Source organism: Macaca fascicularis, chromosome 12 (assembly GCF_037993035.2).
Source record: "Macaca fascicularis isolate 582-1 chromosome 12, T2T-MFA8v1.1".
NCBI lineage: Eukaryota > Metazoa > Chordata > Mammalia > Primates > Cercopithecidae > Macaca > Macaca fascicularis.
Window position 1 is genome coordinate 5882599 of NC_088386.1, and position 9654 is coordinate 5892252.

Sequence of the window (9654 nt, forward strand, 5' to 3'; positions counted from 1 at the left end):
TTATAATTTTAAGTAAAAGGTTTTTTCATGGAAATGTAATTTTACACGCAGAAAAACATCAAAATTGTCAATGTATAGTTCACTGAATTAAGTTAGCAAATAATGTATCCACCTAGATTTTTAAAAATGGAAGATCAATAAAACTTGAATGGCCTCTCCTATGACACACCCAGCCATGTTCCTCCCACATGAAAGTTAGCCATTATTCTGGCTTCAATTAGCACAAGAGACTTGTCTGTTTTGCATTTTTTATAATAAAATGATACAATATTTGCTCTTATTCCTGAGTATTTTCATTGAATTTGTTTTTTATGAGAGTAACCTTGTAGCAGACCCTCCAGGAATGACTCTCAAAATGCTACAGAACTGACCCAGGTGGATAGTCACCACCATGAATCTATCAAACTACTCAGTCCAAGAACAAAGTACTTCGGCTGTGATCTTAGAATTGAAAAGCCTAAAGCAGGAAACTAATCACCATCAGTGCCACATAACTTAGTGCCTCTTGGACATCAAGAGTGAAAGGAGACTGGATGCTGAAAATACTATGACACTGCTACAGAAGAACCTTACAATGTGACCTGAGAGCACTCGAATAACAATCCATGTGACATCAAGAAGCATAGCTGCAAAGGAAGCTGGGAAATGCAGTCTATTGGTCCATTCTCTGAAGCAGCAGATAGTGTCTGAGATTGAGGGCAGCATGGAAGTGGAGCAAGCAGTCCGCAGCATCAGTTCACAATGACAAATAGCAAAACATGCATAAAAGAGCTGAGGATTGTGTTGGGTTCTGAGAGATGGGGGAGTATTTTCTGGGAGGAAAATGAGTAAAGGACCTTATAGGCAAAGAGAGGAACAAATGTCTGGACATTTCTGGGAACTGCTGTGGTCAAGGACAAGATGACAGGCATCACTAAAATGGCACTGCAATCAAGAAGGCCATGATATATTTTGATTTTAATCTTGTTTTATCTTAAGAAGCTTTAAGAGATTAAAGTAGCATTTTCACATAGCAAAAATTCTAACTATGCAAAAGCAAAGTCAATGAAAAAAGTCTTTTTTTATGCAATCCTTAGTCTCCTAGTTCCACTCCCAGAATCAATTTCTATGGTCAATTTCTCCTTCATTCTTTCAGAAATACTTTAAGCATTTAATACATTAGAAATATTTAAATGTTTGTACATACCACTATGTATTCCTGTAGCACTCAGTAAGAGAATACAGTAATTTTTATTCTGCACCTGGGTTTTATCTTAGAAGTATTTCCTAATTAGCACATATAAATCTACCTCATTTTTTAAAAATTCCTTAACATTTCATCTAAATAATGCATCTCAGTGTGCTCTATCAACTTCTCACTGAGGGTCTTTTAGTTTCTTCCTGTACTTATGCCTCTGATACACAGAAAGATAGAAATCAACAAGATAGATGGAGATATAGATATATAAATATGTAAACATATCTAAATATCTATATATATACACAGACACATCCATAAACACACACAATTGCCTGAAAGGTGACTTCTAGTGAGTAGAATTTTTACTGCGTCAAAGATTTTCAATTTTGATGTATATTACCAAATCTTCCAAAGTGATTGTCATAATTTTTGCTTATAACAGTGCGTCGAGGTGTCTACTTTAATTACATTCACAAGATAAACCTTTGCCTGGATCTATACATTTGTCAAGAGTAGTAAAAAGGTAGAAAGCAGATTTATTGTGTTTTTAGTTTTTTATAAATTATAAGTGATATTGGATTTGATCCGTTTGTATCTTAGGATGTCTGTGGAAGAACTCTATAACGGATGGACATTAGATTTGAAATTTGAAAAGCAATAATACAATGGGATAAACTGGAGATGATTTTCAATTAATGGCCAGTCAATATAAATTATTTCACCAATAGAACACAGATAGTATTTTTACCTGGGAAGATGTAAGAAGGGACAGCAAATGAATATCTGTTAGCTTTCCTAATTCAATATGTTGGTTTAAGCATGCTGAGCTTTTTTATTTATTTCATTCAAAATGAGAATGACCTCTTCATATTATATTGGAATCTGGCCTTAAATACCACATTATAGCACTTGTCAAGAAGCCAGATGCCCTTTCCCAGTCTAAAAACCTGCTTTTCTTCCTGAAAAATAGTTTGTGACACAAGAGATGTTGCTACAAAGCTATCCATTAAGCTTGAGTGATGTGGCAATGAAATTGTAGATAGTATCATTTTAAGAGGTTGTTCTTCAAGAAACACTGTAAACAAGGCCATGATTTAGAAACAAGAAAACTCAAGCATCAAAATACAGTAACAGCTGGTCGTTTGGAAGAAAAGGCATAGAGGCTAACTTTAAAATAACACCATTAATGCTCCTATCTGGAACAAGGCTGTTTTTAAACAAAATGGGACTGTGAAAGACTCGTTTTCTTTGTCTGGCAAAGGCTAGCACGTCTTTTTAGTTTTCAGAAATATTACATATCCTCAAAAAACTGGTGGTACAAATTTGCGAATTTCCATGCCAGAAGAGGCTTTATACAGATGCTTCTTTTGTAAATTAGAAAATGAGTGGGGTGAAATTACTAAAAGTTCACATAGCAGATTAGAGGAAGAACTGAGACCAGCTACAATGACTCCTAGGCTGAGAATCTGAGATCACACAGCTGATCACACTGTGATATAAGAAACGGCATAAAATTATAGAAACTTTTAGTGTATAAAAACCAGCTATTTCGTTGCACTTCCTATACAATAGAAGACCTGATGGCAAATATATTTAAAGTATTAGTTATAAAGACAATATAAATTCAGCCTGCTAAATGTTTTATGACACAGTTTTCTACATATAAAACAAAGTCCACTATTTTTCCTCTAAACAATGGAATAACTCTTTTGCAGTCTGAATTATAGATATGTAAAGCCCAGTAATTTTATTTCCTTTTTTTCTACTCTGTTGTTTTGTTTTTCTCTATGTTGTCTTGTCCCCTCTGGGACACAGGAGATGAAAGGAATGAAACTCAATATGAAGTGAGGCTCCGATCACTCTTACCTTGAATATGCAGTGCAGCATGGGATGCTTCATATTCTTAATTCTGCAGGGCTGGCTGATGAGGCTTTCATTTTCAAATGATTAAGAGACTCACATCACTCAAGTACCTAGTAAGAAAAAATAGAATTTGAATGAAAAAAATCGAAGCCATTTTAACTACTTAAGTATTTTGCATGATTGATAATGGACCAGCCAAAATAAATGGTAAAATGCAATAAATGTTATAGATTTGTCTCATTTTCCTTTCTCTAAAATGTAAAATATAAGTTGATGAATTTGAATTTAAAATGCCTTCCCATTGTGTGTGTGTCTCTATGGCTTCCTCTCTACCCTTTTCTCAGTTGATATTCAATAAAGTTACCTAAATAAAAATTTGAAAGAGCTAAATCCGGCTAAAATCCTTTAAGGTCTTCACATTTAATTTGAGAATACCAAATTCCCAGGCACAGAAGGCAAGGACTCCAGAGCAGACCTTTTTCTTCCAGCCTGTGTCACGGAGACCCCAACACCTTACCTATTCCATTCCGTGCTGAGCCAGGTGCATTTCCTGTAATGGTGCATTACAGTGTTATTTCATCTGCATGGAGGCAGGCCTACTTCACCTTTGTGATCGCATGGTTGTCTTTCAAGGCTCAGTACTAGCACCATCTAATTTACGACGCATCTCCCAGACACGCCAAATAAAATGTCTTTTTCTACCTTAACCATATGCAGTGCATATGTATAGTTCTCCCCTCACACACACCCCCTACACATCCCATTTTGAGGACTATACGTCCTCAATACTAGTTGGATCTAGTGAGGACTGGTAATTATAGGGCCTCCACATAGAGAAAGGTGAACACAGCTTCTCGCTCCTCCACTGACATGCTTGCAGCTTTTTCTGCTTGAACAATGCCCGATTCCCACTGGGCCCTCAATTTCCCTGAAATAGGTTTCAATAGCTTAATTTTCTCAGCTTTTGTGGGTGCCTCCTTGGCAGTTTCCTGGCATAATTTTTCAAACTGTCTTTCTCCTTCAAAGTCTACAAGTGAGTATTAAAGAATGAAACCTCAAGTGGAAAGTATAACCAAGGACTTCAGTTTTGAAAGTCATTCACTCCCGTTCTCTTCATTCTTTTCCTTCTCACCTTTTCATTCCTTCATTCTCTAGACACTCCCCTCCAGCCACGCATGCTTATCTAATTACACTCGTGCTTAGAAATCCCAGAGGTTCATCTTGAAACAAACCAGTCATGGAGCCCTTATTGAGGAGTCCTCCCACTTAGGGAGAGTCACAAACACTTAATCCACCACTAGGCTAAAGTCAAGATAATGCCAGCCAGACCTTTGGACAAGGCAGTTAGTTACAACAGGTCACACAGACCCTGCATGTGGCACCACTCTCACCTGTCTCCCACACGAGGTTTTTCTTTAAAAACTGGTAAATTTTAAAATTTAAGACGATACTGAATACTACTTCGGGCAGAGCACGGTGACTCAGGCCTGTAATCCCAGCACTTTGGGAGACTGAGGCACGCTGATCACGAGGTCAGGAGATGGAGACCATCCTGGCTAACACAGTGAAATCCTGTCTCTACAAAAAATACAAAACATTAGCCAGGTGTGGTGGCGGGTGCCTGTAGTCCCTGCTACTCGGGAGGCTGAGGCAGGAGAATGGCGTGAACCCAGGAGGTGGAGCTTGCAGTGAGCTGAGATCGTGCCACTGCACTCCAGCCTGGGCAACAGAGCGAGACTCCATCTTAAAAAACAAACAAACAAAAAAAACAAAAAACCTACTACTTCGCTATCTTCTCGATTTGAGGGCTCTCTGATTACAACTTGCTTTTCCTTCTCCCAATCCTTACCTCTTGTGTTCAGCTTTCCAGCTATGGGGAGCCTAACCTGGGTCTGGTTACAATTGGAGCAGAGATAAGATACAGAGATACAATTAAGTTCTTGTCCCTGTCTCTAATATTCCTACTATTTTTCTGTTTTATTAACTCAGTATATTTTCTACTTTAGTTTGATTTGTGTTTCTTTTATTACTAACAGAATGCTAAGAACTTCAGACCATATGTGGACTGTTAATATATTTACAATATTTCATTCCACACATTTATTTCTCTGCTTCTGGCTCTCCACGTGTAAGTCTAAAATTAGCTACTTAGTTTAAATGAACACACCTTTCTGAAATTAAGAGACTTAAAAGAACATTATCCTCGCCATAATAATGGTTATATCAAAGTGGATACGTTGAGTGGCAGAGTTCTAAAGGGGAGCTTGGGCACCTGTGATAAAATCACCATAATCTTACAAACTTGGAAACTTTCTTTGACGTGGAAACAGACTGAGGTGGGCGCTAAAAGTGCAAGCATCGTTATCCTAATATTGCTTTCTCTGGGCTACTATAGAATCCATTCTGCTAAGCATATGCAATGAACGGGGAAGTCAGAGTTTCTGCAGCAAGACTTGGGCCTCTTGTCTTCAGTGAAAGCTTGTTAAAGATGACCTAACAGGGTGGTTGCCTCTTCATTCTGTTTTTTAATGGGGCAATCTGAGACTACAAATTCTCAGATGATAGTCAGAGGAGCAAAGGGTCACTACAAGTTGTCAGCAGGTGCCAAGGGCAGCTGGAGAAAATCATCACCTGCTGCAACCCTTGGTCCTAATTAGCCTCCTCTTCATTAATTACATGCAGTCGCCCACAGTCCTGGGAGCCATGGAGCCATTTTGTTTTACGCTTAAGCTTGCAGAAAGCATTCTCTAGATCTTTTTAAAATATAGTCATGATGCCGTACGTCATGCAAAATAAAATTAAGCATGCCCTGGACAGCTTGTTTGCATTAGAATATGAGTGTCTTTCTAAACAAGATACGTGTCCTGGAAAGCAATGAGTTTCCTACTAAATTTCAGTGACAGTAATTTCTACGATCTATTTCCCTGAGAAGTCAAGGGGAGGTCACGAGGTGATGAATAAGATCATCCAGAAGGTGACAACTTTTCTTAAGACTGTCCATTAAGGCCCAGTGGACTCTCATTGCCCAGACCCTGATCAAGACAGCCAAAATACTTGAAATTAGCCAAGGAAAGGTACAAATTAGAGCAAAAGCCCACAGTTTTCTCAAAGTGTGATGATTTTGCATGCTTAAAGTATATTTATTTAGATCTAGAATAAGTCTCATAGATCATGTAATTCAAACTTTTGCTTTCCGAATGAGATAAAGAGATGTGAACACATTAAGTGCACACAACGGATTCATGACAGAACCAAGACAAAAAGTAAACAATTGAAAAACACTAGCTGCACCTTCTCAACCCTATTTTAAAAGCTTGCTCTGTTATTCTCTGCTCTCCTATAACTTTAAGTCTTTCCCTCTATGCCCAACACTTTTCAGCCTTCCAAAATTTTTTTTTTTTTTTTTTTTTTAAAGAAAACCAACTTTGTTCTGTTTCCTCTTCTACTCCCTCGGTTCTGTCAATGCTGTGCTTACTGAATGCATGCTCTGCCCTCGCCTTCTCCCACCTACCCCACACATAAATTCACTGTGTTCAACCTTCTATCACATCCCTTCAGCGCTACCCTGGGTCAGTGATTGCAACTGCTAAAGTTTGACCACACCTCTATAAGATCTATCTGGATCTCTAAATGGCATTGGGAATGCTAACCGTAGCATCTGAAGACTTTCTTCCTCGGTTTTCCAGAACCACTCTTCCTTGTGTCTTCTCTCTAAAAAGAAAATCCCCCTGCCAGCCCCTCCTCTGCTGCCTTGGGTACTGGTTTTCCACATCCTGTTCTCAGTCTTTCTTCCCAACTTTTGTACTTTTGTTGCATTCATGCATCCTGTCCCAGGCTTCAACAAACCCAGATTTGTCCCTGGAATCTGGAGGCCTCTAAGCAATTGTTAATCTGTGGTCTCCATTTGGACAATACTCAGACACACACACACCCCCCCACATAAAGTCCCTCAAACATCACACACAAAAACCAAATGTCATTGATTCCCTTACCTTTAAACTTCTTCCTCTGTGTATCACCCTTTAGTTAAATGGCATCACTAATTTATGCAGTTACCTAGGAGAGACTTACGGCAAATGACTTTCTCTCTTCCTCCCTTCACTTATTAGTCTCTTTCCTATTTGTTCTTTCAGTGAAGTATCTTCTAAATTTCCATTCCTCTCTCAAATCCTACCCCAACCTCAGCCACTCATTGTGGAGTCCAATTAGATCTCGTCCACATTATCATTACTTCGTAATGACTTTCCTGTTATCATGGATCTTTCTCCAATCCACCAGCTCACGTACTAAGAAAAAATTCTCTACCACAGAATGAAAAGGAAAAGGAAATATCATCTGCCTATCACTGTTGGTTGTAGGTTTTAGGTTTGGGTTAGTCTCTCACATCCATACAAGACAGCTTTGTCTTGCATGTTGTCTCTGAACACTCCAGTGTCCTTTGGAAACATCACCTTCTTTCTCCTGAGCTTCCCTACAGGGAGAACTGGCCACCTACCTATGTGCCTTGAGGACCACTCACAGAATTCTACCAGAACACTGACAGCATTGTTAGTGCTGGTCCTCATCTATCTCCTTTTCTCAGGATACCTTAGTCTTTCATGGCTCTGTGTATATTAATTTAAACACACTCGCTGTTCCTATTTCCTAGTACAAAATCAGTTACACTGCAGGGTTTTGTTTTTTTTTTTTTTTGAGAGAGAGTCCCACTCTTGTCACCCAGGCTGGAGTGCAGTGGTGCAATCTCCGCTCACTGCAACATTCGCCTCCAGGGTTCAAGCGATTCTCTTTCTTCAACCTCCCAAGTAGCTGGGCCTACAGGAGCCCACCCCCACCCCAAACTAATTTTTTTGTATTTTTAGTAGAGAGGGGGTATCACCATATTAGCCAGGCTAGTCTCAAACTCCTGACCTTGTGATCCGCCCACTGGGACCTACCCAAAGTTCTGGGACTACAGGTGCGAGCCACCACAGGCGGCCACGTTGCAGGGTTTAAAAAATTATTAAATGGATGAATGAATCATCATAGTATGTGCACATATATAAATGTATTATGCACATACCTATGTTCGCATATGTCACCTCTTGTGCATCAACTTACCTCATTTTAGCCTAGTGTGTTTCTGCTCCGAAGCATCACTACTGACACCAGTCCTGTGTGGGCTCTAACTTCAAACAGGAACCACCTGCTAAGGCCTTGCCCTAGCGCCTGGCTAAGTCCTGCTTGTCTCCCACATGGGATATCAGCTTGGTACCCACGCATGTATAACCTTCAAGTAGCATAGCGCAGCAGTCCCCAAGCCCTCCCCGAAAAACCTTTGACCAACGGAGATGTGAACCTATGGCTAAAAGCATCCATGTTCTACCATACGGACCATCCTGACTCTCATCATGCAGCCGCTCTGAAGGTCTGAGGATGAGAATGTGTCCGGAATTGGCGGGTTCTTGGTCTCACCGGCTTCATTCCCTCGTGGCGAGTAGTACAATTCTTAAAAACAGCGTGTCCCGAGTTTGTTCTTTCAGATGTTCACGTGAGCCCAGTTTCTTCCTTTTGCTGGTTTTGCGATCTGGTGGACTCGAGGAGTGAAGCTGCAGACCTTCACAGTGAGTGTTACAGCTCTTAAAGGCAGCGTGTCTGAAGTTTTCCCTTGTTTCCACTGGGTTCAGTATTCTCACTGGCTTACAGGAGTGAAGCTGCACGGCTTTACAGAGAGCTTTACGGCTCATAAAGGCAACGAAGCTGCACACCTTCACAGTAAGTACTACAGCTGATAAAAAGCAACGTAAATCCAAAAACAGCAACAACAAGAGCATAAGCAGCAAAACAACTACCACCACACAACGTGAAAGAGAACTCAGGACTCCTGCTCCTGCTTACTGGGCAGCCTGCTTTTATTCCCTTATCTGGCCCCACCCGCATCCTGCTGATTGGCCCATTTTACAGAGAGTTGATTGGTCCATTTTACAGAGAGCTGATTGGTTCGTTTTGACAGTGTGCTGATTGGTCCGTTTACAATTCTCCAGCCAAACATGAAAGTTCTCCAAGTCTTCACCAGATTAACTAGACACAGAGCACTGATTTGTGTGTTTACAAACCTTGAGGAGACACTGGGTGCTCATTGGTGTGTTTACAAAACTTGAGCTAGACACAGAGTGCTGATTGGTGTGTTTACAAACCTTTAGCTAGACATAAAGGTTCACCAAGTCCCCATAAGATTAGCTAGATGCAGAGTGCAGATTGGTGCATCCGTGAACCCTGAGCTAGACAGAGTGCTGATTGGTGCATATACAATCCTCCAGCTAGACATAAAAGTTCTTCAAGTTCCCACCAAACTCAGAAGCCCTGCTGGCTTTGCCTAGTGCCTGCCATACAGGGGCCTCGGACAGAGCTGCCCGTGCCAGGCACCCTCACTTCTCAGCCTTTGGCCAGTTGAGGGGACCGGTGCCATGGAGCAGGGGCCGGCACCCGTCGGGGAGGCTCCAGCCGCAGGGGAGCCCACGGGCGCCGGGCACGGAGCACGGGGCCGCTCAGGCATGGCGGGCTGCAGGTCCCCAGCCCTGCCCCGCGGGGAGGCGGCTGAGGCCCGGCCAGAGTTGGAGGGCGGCGCTGGCGGG

The 9654-nt window shown here is 41.1% G+C and overlaps 1 long non-coding RNA gene across 1 annotated transcript in view; it reads right to left on the reverse strand.

The window, feature by feature from the left end:
• The window catches only part of LOC135966415 (uncharacterized), a 56141-nt gene extending 47237 nt beyond the window's left edge, over positions 1–8904 (reverse strand). Inside the window, exons 1-2 of the long non-coding RNA XR_010579738.1 lie at positions 8415–8904; positions 3047–3153 (exon numbers count right to left, since the gene is read on the reverse strand). This is a non-coding gene — a long non-coding RNA (uncharacterized lncRNA). The remainder of the gene's footprint in view (positions 1–3046; positions 3154–8414) is intronic.
• Between the last annotated feature and the right edge of the window lie 750 nt (positions 8905–9654).